This window comes from Lissotriton vulgaris, chromosome 3_1 (assembly GCF_964263255.1).
Source record: "Lissotriton vulgaris chromosome 3_1, aLisVul1.2, whole genome shotgun sequence".
In the NCBI taxonomy this organism is placed as follows: domain Eukaryota; kingdom Metazoa; phylum Chordata; class Amphibia; order Caudata; family Salamandridae; genus Lissotriton; species Lissotriton vulgaris.
The window spans coordinates 2,051,299,762-2,051,311,096 of record NC_141689.1 but is presented as its reverse complement, the minus strand read 5'-3'; the positions used below and the strand labels follow the sequence as shown (position 1 = coordinate 2,051,311,096).

Here is an 11,335-nt window from a genome sequence, read left to right as displayed (position 1 = left end):
CAAACGCCACAGTTTTCTCACTTCCTCCAGACCTTTGAGACAACACCGCGCCAATACCGTATGCACTTGCATCAACTGTAACGTAAGTATCCCTACCGGGTTCAAAGGTTGTCAAAATGCCAGCATTAATGATGTCACTTTTAACCAATTCAAAAGCTTGCGACTGTAAAGTTCCCCACTCGAAGTGCACACCCTTCCTAAGTAACATTCGTAACGGTTCAGTCTTATGTGAGAAACTAGGGACAAATTTGGAGTAGTACTCCACTAAACCAAGAAACGATTTGAGTTGGTCTTTGTCAGTAGGAGTGGGAGCACATCTGATGGCTTTTAGGAGATCTTCCTTTGGCTTAATACCATTCTGAGAAATAGTGTACCCCAAATAGTCGATTTCAGTTAACAAAAATTGACATTTGTCTTTTCTCAAAGTAAGACCAGCAGTTGAAAGAATTTGTAAAACTTTTGATAAATTAGCATTGTGCTCAGGCTCATCTATACCAGTAATCAAGATGTCATCTTGGAAGAAGTGGATATGCTTTAAGTCTTTGAAAAGAGAATGCATCATGCGTTGAAAAACGCTTGCCGCAGAGGCAAGGCCAAAAGGCAACCTTTTAAATTGAAACACCCCTTCAATGGTAACAAAGGCAGTAAACTTTTTGGAGTCAGGGTGTAATACAACTTGATGGTAGGCGGACCGTAGGTCCAGTTTACTAAAGAATTTGACCTTGTCCATTAGTAAGACCATTTCAGAAATGTTAGGCAAAGGAAATTTGTCGACAATAATGTTCTGGTTAAGAGAACGAAGGTCAACACAAAAACGGAGCTTACCGTCTTTTTTCTGTGTGACCACAACTGGCGAAAGCCACTCAGAAGCTTCCACCGGTTCAATTATGTCTTGCTTTTGCATGTCGTCAAGCATTTCCTTTACCTCCTTCCTAACAGCAATGGGAATTCTTCTTAAAGCATGTCTAACTGGGGAAGCATTTTCCTTAACCTTGATTTCGTGTAAGTAACCCTTCAACTTGCCCAATGTAGGACGGAAAACATCAGAGAATTTAGAAAGGACATTTTCAACATTGTAAAAATCATCAACTGCAAGTACAACATCAGCAGATCTTGGGTCAAGAATAATATGTAAGTCATACTGTTGTAACCACCCAAGGATTGCTGGACCTTCCTCGGAAATGAAAACCTTGCCAGAAGCAGATCTGCCTTTAAATTGAAAAGAAGTATCCATGACTCCCTTCAATTTAATTACCTTCCCTGTATAACCTTTCGGCATGAAATCACTGTGTAGAAGTGGTACAGATGGCCAATGTTCCTTATACATACTATAAGGTATAATGGAAAACATCGAGCCTGGATCAACCATAAGGGTAACTGAAACATCGTTGAGAACAAAAGAAGCTGTTGGCTTCTGCAAGACAAAATGAGCATTGTCAACATCAGTATCGTCATCCACACATAAGAACATTTCTTGAGAAGAAGCATCATCTTCAACAAAACTAACTCTATTAAATGCAGGAGATTTGCACACTTTGCTGATGTGACCCCGCTTACCACACTTACGGCAGTTTTTGTCTCGGGCAAAACAACCTTGAAAATCAGCAGCATGAGACATATCCCCACAACGAAAACATCCCACAAATTTCACCTTCCCACCAGGATTATTGTAAGCAGACCTAGACTTGGGAAGAAAAGTTTTAGGTTTAGTGTTAAATTTATCAACATTAGAAGGTGGTTCTTTATCAACTTTGGAGACAACGTTGACAGTCTCTTCTTTCTTTAACTCAAGAAGACGCATCTCGTCCATGCATTTGTCAGATTCCTCGACGACTTTTGCGATTGTGATGGCTTCCAGTAATGTAGGGTTTTTAGCTGCCCATAGTTTTTGCTGCATGCGCTTGTTTTTGCATTGTACTATCAGTTGATCACGAATCATCTGATCTGCCATAGCTCCAAAGTCACATTTCAGGGATAATTCTCGTAAGCGAGCAACCATTTGATCAACCGTTTCTTTGCCTTTTTGCGGAACAGTATAGAATTTGTGCCTTTGCATAACGATATTAATCTGCTTTCCAAAGTATTTTTCTAATCTCAATTTTGCCTCATTGTAGGGGTTATCAATAGGCTCACCATCATCATTTAAGAGTTCTGGTAGAAATTTGAAAACATGTTGTCCTGCTTTGCCTAAGGAATTCAATAATATAGCTTTCTTCCTTGTCGCAGGAAATCTAAGGCCATCTATGGCCTCAAGATAATTTTCGAAGAATCCTAGCCATTCTTCCCATTCCGTGGTGGGAATCTCCCCTTCAATAAGAAAAGCCGGTGGTGGAGAAATTGTATGGTTGGCAGTGGTAGCCATGTAATTTGTATTTTTGCAAGTTTATAATTTTAAAATTTCGCGGATTAAAGCTGAGGCAGGTGAAGAGAAACGTAATGTAAAGTATCTTGCTTGTATTGGATTAGGCAAACTGTAGTAAAGCAGTGTTTAATAGAGAAAAAGTTGTTTTGCCGGTTGAAATTGAACGTGGTTGGCAAAACGGCAATGTAAATGAATGAGTTTTATGCGTGGTTGGCAAAAGCTCTTAAAATGGCCGCCAGACGCAGTGCGCGATGACGTCAGCGCGCATAGAGCGTCATACACAAGTAGCGTCTCCTAGCAACTGAGAGACACGAAGGTGAGTTCTCGCGCTAGCACGGAGAAATGGCGCTTGAGAACGTTGAAATGCCTCGCGCTGTCTTGCGCTGTGTGCTCGAGCGCACAGGGACGCGGAGAACGGCCCAAACAACCCAAAAAGAAAGAGACAGTACCTCGGGTTGCCGCTTTTCAGGAGCACAGGAGCGGAAAGCGCCGTGAGGGAACAGCGCCAAGCGAGAGTCCACAGGAAGCGCCAACCAGAAGAGAGGAGCACAGTGTAGGAAAACTGCTCTCCAGGAACACCAGGAACTCCTCAAAGACGTGGTAGACCGGAGCGTCGCCAAAATGAAGTGAAGAAGTCGAGATCCAGGAGTTGGTAAAGGTGAGTTTATTCAACAGGTAAAGCAGTACAAGTATTCACCATCCTGCCTCAGCAACCGCCAGGATCAGAATGGAGAATATGGAACCATACAGGTAAGAGAGAACATGGAATGCATGCTGGCATAACACTCCAAACAGGGAAAACATTAAGATGATAGGCACAACAGTTGCCATCTGACTCCATCATGTCACACAGGTAACCGTCGGCAAATCCGGTTTCTTGTCAGCCAGCAGCAGCGAGATTGCTCTGACATGACACATTACGTTTTCACACTACAGTGCTTCTGGCTGAAAGCCCGGGATTTATGGGACCATAGACAATGTGTCCAGAAGTGTGACCATGGAGTTAAGACCATTACACGGCCCTAACCGCAGTTGCGAGTGAAACTACAGTACCTGTACCTGCGTGATGAAAGGTCTGCAAAACACACACTTATTCAAACAAAACATTTTGTACCAGCCACTTTGGTGAGAGCGAGGTTCACGGTCTTGAATTGTTTTCTGCAAAACTGATTGTTTACAACACGAAGCAGGACAATTTATGTCACTTGGGTTGTAAAATTCTCCAGAGTGAAAAAATCATAGGCCTCACCTACCAGAAAGCTTTTTGCTGTCTGTAGGTGAAATCCTCTTGCAGACCACACCAGAAACTAACTATGGACTTAAAGCCCACTCATTGATTTCCATTGGTTGGCCTCATTGTCACTTACATTTGCCGCTTTCTTATTAGATGGCTTTCCTTTTCCTTTTTTTTTTTTTTTTAAATAACCAATTTTTTTTGTTGAAGTTAATAGGAGCATCCATCAATAACCAAGTACCAACATCTCAGCTCGTGTCGGATCATTGAAGAGAGTATCAACGGCAGTAAACAACAGAAATATTACATTAGTAGTACATGGTATGCTCAACACCCATCTCATATCTAACAGTTTTGAGGGCAGCCCCTTGCTTTGTAAATAAGCTTCTCCAGGCGCACACACCAGTCTACTCCCTTTCGCCAGACTGCCAATGAAGGAGGTCTACCAAACTGGTAGACCTCCTTCATTGGCAGTCTGGAGAAAGGGAGTATTATAGCTCTGGGTGTTTTTTCTGGCCCATGGGAAAGGAAATAAAATTTTAGTGCTGCCCAGCACTTCAAAAGTCACGCAATGCCTGGGAACAACTTGAGCCACCGTGTTGGGACAGGCCCAAACAAAGGCTGCCACTCTAGGTCCACAAAAGCGAAAAACTCTTTCAACTTCGCTGTCCGCTTTGCGGAAGAGAAATGGCTGTAGACTTTTAGAACAAAGGATTCTACATCAATTGAAAGTCCATTAATAGCATGTTTAGCACCATTATGCAAGATATGGGGAGAACAGTTTGCAGGCAGAATGTCTCCATTTGCTCCTTTCAAGAGCTGGAACACAGAATGATGGCGTCCATAGTTGACACTTGCGTTGTCCCCACAGTATGCCGCGACCTGTTCCATTTTCAAACCATGGTCAAGTAATCTGGCTGTGATCTGCTGTGCAAAAGCTGGAGCAGTCTCTGCTGCATCCTCGTAGAAATCCAGCAGAGTGTAGGCCACACCGGAGGAGAAATTAAAGTGCTGCAACAAAAGTGGGTAGAGTTTAATGTTACCTTTGTTTGAGGTATCACTGCAAACAGAAAAATACCCATCTTTTAAGTCTTCTTGTGCTTGCTGCAACGATAGAGGTGCAAGCACATGCACAGTGATGCTTGATGCCTTTGTGTGGACACAGGATGCTTTCATCGTAATGGGCGAGTCGGGATACAGGACTTTGCTTAGCTTGATGCCACAATCCAGGGAGCGGTAGGATATGTGATGCTTCACCGCATAGTACACCGGAGTCACTTCTGCAGCTGTGACCTAAAATGTAAAAAAGAATACACAAAGGTCTAAATACGCAAAGAAAATCTCCATTGGTGAAGAAAACAGTGGCCACAATGGCGCTTAGAACTGCAAATTTAAACTAACGTGTCAGCTGGTAACCCAAAAGCAATTATGATGTGCTGAACATAAACTAAGTGCGAAAAGTGCGGGAAAGGCAACCTGACTTGGTAAACACTGCTGCACATTTAAAGAAAGTAACTGAAAATTGTTAGATGGCTCGCCACTTCAGTTTCGGAGTCTTAGAGTGTGACAAAGCAAGAAGAGTGTACAAGAATTACATAAAACCTAGGTCACATTGTGATGAAGTAAGCAATGACTTACTTTGCATACTTCTAGCTGGAAGCTTGGTTGCAGGTAAGATGAAATTGTGGCCATCTTCGCCCTGCCGGAGGCATTTTTCTTATGCTGTGCTCCTACCTCATGTGTTTTGATATCCCGCTCTCCTCCATGGGCAATGGGAAAATGTCTTTATTGCAGAGGTTGCACCTGGCCTTGAACACATCTTCTGACACCTTGTGGATGTTGCGGTGTGAAAGTTCCCATTCTGGCCTGTACTTCACAAAGCACTTTTTTGCTTGTTTCTTGGGTGGCTCTTGCATGAAGTTTGCCTGCGATGTTGAGGTTTCATCCGAATATTGCTTGCTCTCCGATGTGAAGAATTCCTCTACAGCACCTTCGACTGACTCATAATCAGACATTGCGCTTTTCCCGTAAAGTACTCTGTAAAATACCGAACACACTTGCTTGTATATTCATACTGTATTCAATGAAGAAACTAAAACATATCAGGCGTTCCTCTCACAAACTGGAATGCCCCTCACCAATCCTGGCCATAGTGGAATAGAAGGACTTCTATGAAGCCCAATAAGCCTTAAAGGCTCTGTGTAACCAGGCCCAGTCTTAAGTTAAAAGCCCAAGTGAAAACACACATGCATTAGTATGCAATAGGGCCTGCAATAGGGTAAACTATATGAAAGGGTGCACTTACATTTGGCATGACCTACACTATAATTCCCTAGTAGAGGATAGGGTAGGGGTATTAAACCTACCTATAAGTCCTTAGTGTATAGTAGGGCCGCCATTAGGGTAAACTATATAATACACCTTGGTATGTATATTTAACACCCATAAACTCTTTAAGTGGATAATGTCATCAGTGATGTCATGAGTGATTTAATATGTGAGGTCATAAGCAGTGCAGTGCGCGGCACAAGTTCTAGTTAGCTAAGCTAACTAGAACAGCTGAATTTCTCAGGTTTTGTAAGAGTAAAATGTCAGCCTAAATATAACGCCCCTGTAACCGTTATTTATTTTTCAGTGAAAAATATTAACTTTATATTATATATAGCCTTTGTATGTTTGAACTTTAAACTATTGTCAGGGGCAAAATGAATCATGATTAGCAGTGTGTACTGTACGCTGACCAAATAGATATTAGTTTTAATCCTTTGCCTTCTTGTAGCTCAGTGTTTAACTCTTGACTGAATCCCTTGACTTGTGTTGCGAGTTATTCTGAAGCAGTGTGAGCTGAAATACAAGCCAATGAGCAGAAGTGTTTGCATTTGCATCGGAAGTGAAAATTAACTTCTGCATGTATGTAAACAAAGCGGAAAAATAATGAGATTCTGAATCCAGACAAGGCCAACTAGCCCTTTCTACCTTCTGAGGTTCATAAACGGAGTACCAGCAAGCCATGGAGCTCCTCCCCCCCACTTTCCTCAAAAAGATACCCACAAGCCCAATAGTAATTTTGGGAAAGTATTGGCCATATGTATTTCTACAAATATTGGTTAATTTACACAATTACATTATACCCATTAAAAAATGTAATCTGACAAAAATCCAACACCGATATTAAAACTTGAAAATGTGAATTTAATTCTTTTCATATGAAACCTAATTCTGTTCGGCAGAATTATTTCGAGGTGTGCATTGCTTCAGCCCAGATCAGTTATTTTATGACTAAGCCTAAATACTTGACAGGTATGATCCTCAAAAGTGATAGACTAAGATGACAACGCATTATGCTCAGGTACCAATATTATCCTCAATTATTTATTTTCTTAGGTCGTTCCCAGGCAACCATCACTAGACCCCCATGCCAGACCCAATGCCCCTTTTTAGGTCTCGTCCTATTCCATTCCGCAAGGAATGAATAGGACGAGACTATAGGGGCTAAAATAAGAGCTAAATTAAGCGGATTTCCAGAAGTGCATGTGGTCTCGTGAACGCGCTTCTATCCGCCTGCCTCGCATCACCACATGAAAGCCAAACACACTTCAAAGGCTCCGCTCCCCGCCCCGCCTGCACTTCGCACTCAGACTTTTCCTCCCACCTCCCACGGCCGCTCTTCCCATTCACGCGCTCGTTACCATTTGCTCCTGAGCCGCATTTCTCCTCCCCCCTAATCACAGCAATGCCAAGAGCTTGTGGTTTACAGGAATCCTCTCTACAAAGCAGCACATTTATTGCAGCCATAGCATGTATCTTTAATTTCCAGGAGGTTCGTAATGTTCATGTTTGTAATTGTACCCCTTGCTCTACTGAAAATACTTGACGGCAGAAAGCAAAACAAACTGAACTCCAGGAATTTTACAATTACTAAAGCGGAATTCATTTACTTATTTATTTAATGCGCTTTTATATAGCGCAAACATTACCCGAAGGGGTCCTTCTCCTCCCTTATTCCTCCCCTCCTTTCCGCGTGCACCATGCAGTCTTTCCGCGGCTCACCTTTCCCCACATTTCTACCTGGGCCGCTTCTAATCCTGTGACCACCCTCTCCACTTCGCTGTCTCTTACTCCATGTGGCCTGTCTTTTCACTCGTTCTCTGACTGCCTTTGTCCCAGTGCCTCCTGATGCACACCATCACACACGTCACTCTTGACCTCTCTGCGCAGTCTCTCATGCTCCTTCTCCTTCCGCTACGCCACTCCCCCTCACTATACCATTCCATTGCACCTACTCCTCTACCCCCCGCCCCCAATCTCTGGCTACGCCTCACTTCTTCCACATAATTACTTCCCCAGCCCTCCCTTTGCTCCCTCTCACCACCTGTAAGCATCTTCAGGTGCACTCTTTTCATGCCCTGTCCTCCCTCTCCTCGTGTACCCTCTAGAGCAGCACTCTCTTTTAGAATGTTCTCTCATCCACTTTCTTCACATCACTTCTCTTTACCTTCCATTCCTTACAAAATTCCGCCCTAGAGTCCTCACCCGTCACTCTTTCTTTCCTACCCTTCTTACGCATCCACATTTCATTCTTGTCTCTCTTCCCTCTGCTTCTCCTTTCTCTTCTCCCCTCCACTATTCCCTCAGAAGCTTTTTCCCTCCTTCCTATGCTCGCTCCCTCACCCTTCTCCCGCCCTCCATGCCCTTCACTTCTCCAGCCTCCGTCCCATCCTCTCATCCTCATCTCATTGTTTTCGTCCCCTCCGCCATCATCTCTTCTGTATCTCGTTATCTTTTCCACTCTCGCCTTATTTTCTTCATTTTCTCTCCCGATGCTTATCCGTCCTCATCTCCTTCTGTTCTCCCCACCCCTTTCTCATCTTCCGATGTTCTTTCCTCGCCTTGCAGCGTCCTACTTCCCTGCAGCGTCCTACTTCCCCTCTTCCTGCATAAACCCATTCTCTTCTCCACATCTGTTTTATTCTCTCCCTGCTCGTCATTTCTAGCATGTTTCCGTCCCCACCGCCATATGTTCACCACCTCTCTCCCCTCTCCATCCGCCCTTCTCATCTCTTTCTGGCCTCACCTCGACCTTGCACCTTATTTTCTTAAGGACAGTCTGGATGCTTCACAGCTCCTCTGTCCTCCTTGCCACCTCCCCCCTGATCTCTTTCTTGCTCCTCTCCATCCTCCTTTTCCTCTATAGTCTCTTTCCACTCCCATCTCTTTTGAGTCTCTCTCTTCCACCTACATCCTCACCCTTATCTCATCCACCCTCCTCACCACCTTCCATCCTTTTCTCCTGGTCCTTCTAACCAACTCTTTATCCTCTCACCCCCATCTCTTTCCTGCTCGCTCCCCATGCTTCTCCATTTCTTCTATTTTTTTTCTCTCTCTCCTTCCCCAGCTTCTGCTCTTTCTGTACTCTCCCCCTCGTGATCCTGCCTCATCTTATTACCTTTCAGTTCTCCTCCCTCCATCTTCCACTTTTTCCATCGATGTTCACTCATCTCCCCGCACCCTTCTCTCATCTTTAGATCCCACTCTCCTTCCCCCTATCTAGTCTTGTGTTTCCTAGAACTCGCAGGTATTCAGAGGGTAGGAGGCTTCGGAGTTTCTAAAAGCACTTTGCACTTCAGGAGGTCTAGCTCACCAAGAACAGTCATCCCCCTTGAAAATCATCCTTCATGTGCTGAATCACGACTCTCGAGTTCAGGCGTGTGTGGTCTCTAGGGCCCGAGCATGATTAATTGTTTTCAAATTGGCCTGACCCCTTCCTAGGCTAGTGACCTCTCTGTGACAAAGCCATGCCTTGATCCTGTACACCTGCGCTTGCATACATTCAGTTCATAGTGGACACTTCTCACACACACACTGCCCCCTCACACACACTGCCCACACTGCCCCCTCACACACACTGCACCCTCACACACACTGCCCACACTGCACCCTCACACACACTGCAACATACACTCCAAATACCACTCAGTACCACATAATTACATGCCACAAAATTACACTCTACTGAATACAATGTACACTCCCAATTTTACCGCTCAGTGCCATATAATTACACACCTTATACTTACACTCTACTCAATGCAACATAGATTCTATCCATCCATTGGCCTCACTCTCCATCCATCCATCGGCCCTCACTCTCCATCCATCCATCGGCCCTCACTCTCCATCCATCCATCGGCCCTCACTCTCCATCCCTCCATCGGCCCTCACTCTCCATCCCTCCATCGGCCCTCACTCTCCATCGGCCCTCACTCTCCATCGGCCCTCACTCTCCATCGGCCCTCACTCTCCATCGGCCCTCACTCTCCATCGGCCCTCACTCTCCATCGGCCCTCACTCTCCATCGGCCCTCACTCTCCATCGGCCCTCACTCTCCATCGGCCCTCACTCTCCATCGGCCCTCACTCTCCATCGGCCCTCACTCTCCATCGGCCCTCACTCTCCATCGGCCCTCACTCTCCATCGGCCCTCACTCTCCATCGGCCCTCACTCTCCATCGGCCCTCACTCTCCATCGGCCCTCACTCTCCATCGGCCCTCACTCTCCATCGGCCCTCACTCTCCATCGGCCCTCACTCTCCATCGCCCCTCACTCTCCATCGCCCCTCACTCTCCATCGCCCCTCACTCTCCATCGCCCCTCACTCTCCATCGCCCCTCACTCTCCATCGCCCCTCACTCTCCATCGCCCCTCACTCTCCATCGCCCCTCACTCTCCATCGCCCCTCACTCTCCATCGCCCCTCACTCTCCATCGCCCCTCACTCTCCATCGCCCCTCACTCTCCATCGCCCCTCACTCTCCATCGCCCCTCACTCTCCATCGCCCCTCACTCTCCATCGCCCCTCACTCTCCATCGGCCCTCACTCTCCATCGCCCCTCACTCTCCATCGCCCCTCACTCTCCATCGGCCCTCACTCTCCATCGCCCCTCACTCTCTATCGCCCCTCACTCTCTATCGCCCCTCACTCTCTATCGCCCCTCACTCTCTATCGCCCTTACTCTCTATCGCCCTCATTATCTATCCATCCATCTATCGCCCTCACTATCTATCCATCTATCTATCACCCTCACTATCTATCCATCTATCTATCTATCGCCCTCACTATCTATCCATCTATCGCCCTCACTATCTATCCATCTATCGCCCTCACTATCTATCCATCTATCGCCCTCACTATCTATCTATCTATCGCCCTCACTATCTATCTATCTATCGCCCTCACTATCTATCTATCTATCGCCCTCACTATCTATCCATCTATCTATCGCCCTCACTATCTATCCATCCATCGCCCTCACTATCTATCCATCTATCGCCCTCACTATCTATCCATCTACTTATCTATCGCCCTCACTATCTATCCATCTATCTATCTATCGCCCTCACTATCTATCCATCTATCTATCTATCGCCCTCACTATCTATCCATCTATCGCCCTCACTATCTATCTATCTATCACCCTCACTATCTATCCATCTATCGCCCTCACTATCTATCCATCTATCTATCTATCGCCCTCACTATCTAGCCATCTACTTATCTATCGCCCTCACTATCTATCCATCTACTTATCTATCGCCCTCACTATCTATCCATCTATCTATCGCCCTCACTATCTATCCATCTATCGCCCTCACTATCTATCCATCTATCGCCCTCACTATCTATCCATCTATCGCCCTCACTATCTATCTATCTATCTATCGCCCTCACTATCTATCCATC

At 45.5% G+C, this 11,335-nt stretch overlaps 1 pseudogene; it reads right to left on the bottom strand.

Annotated features, from left to right (window-relative positions):
- Positions 1-4,160: 4,160 nt before the first annotated feature.
- Positions 4,161-5,611, bottom strand: LOC147728791 (uncharacterized; annotated as a pseudogene).
- Between the last annotated feature and the right edge of the window lie 5,724 nt (positions 5,612-11,335).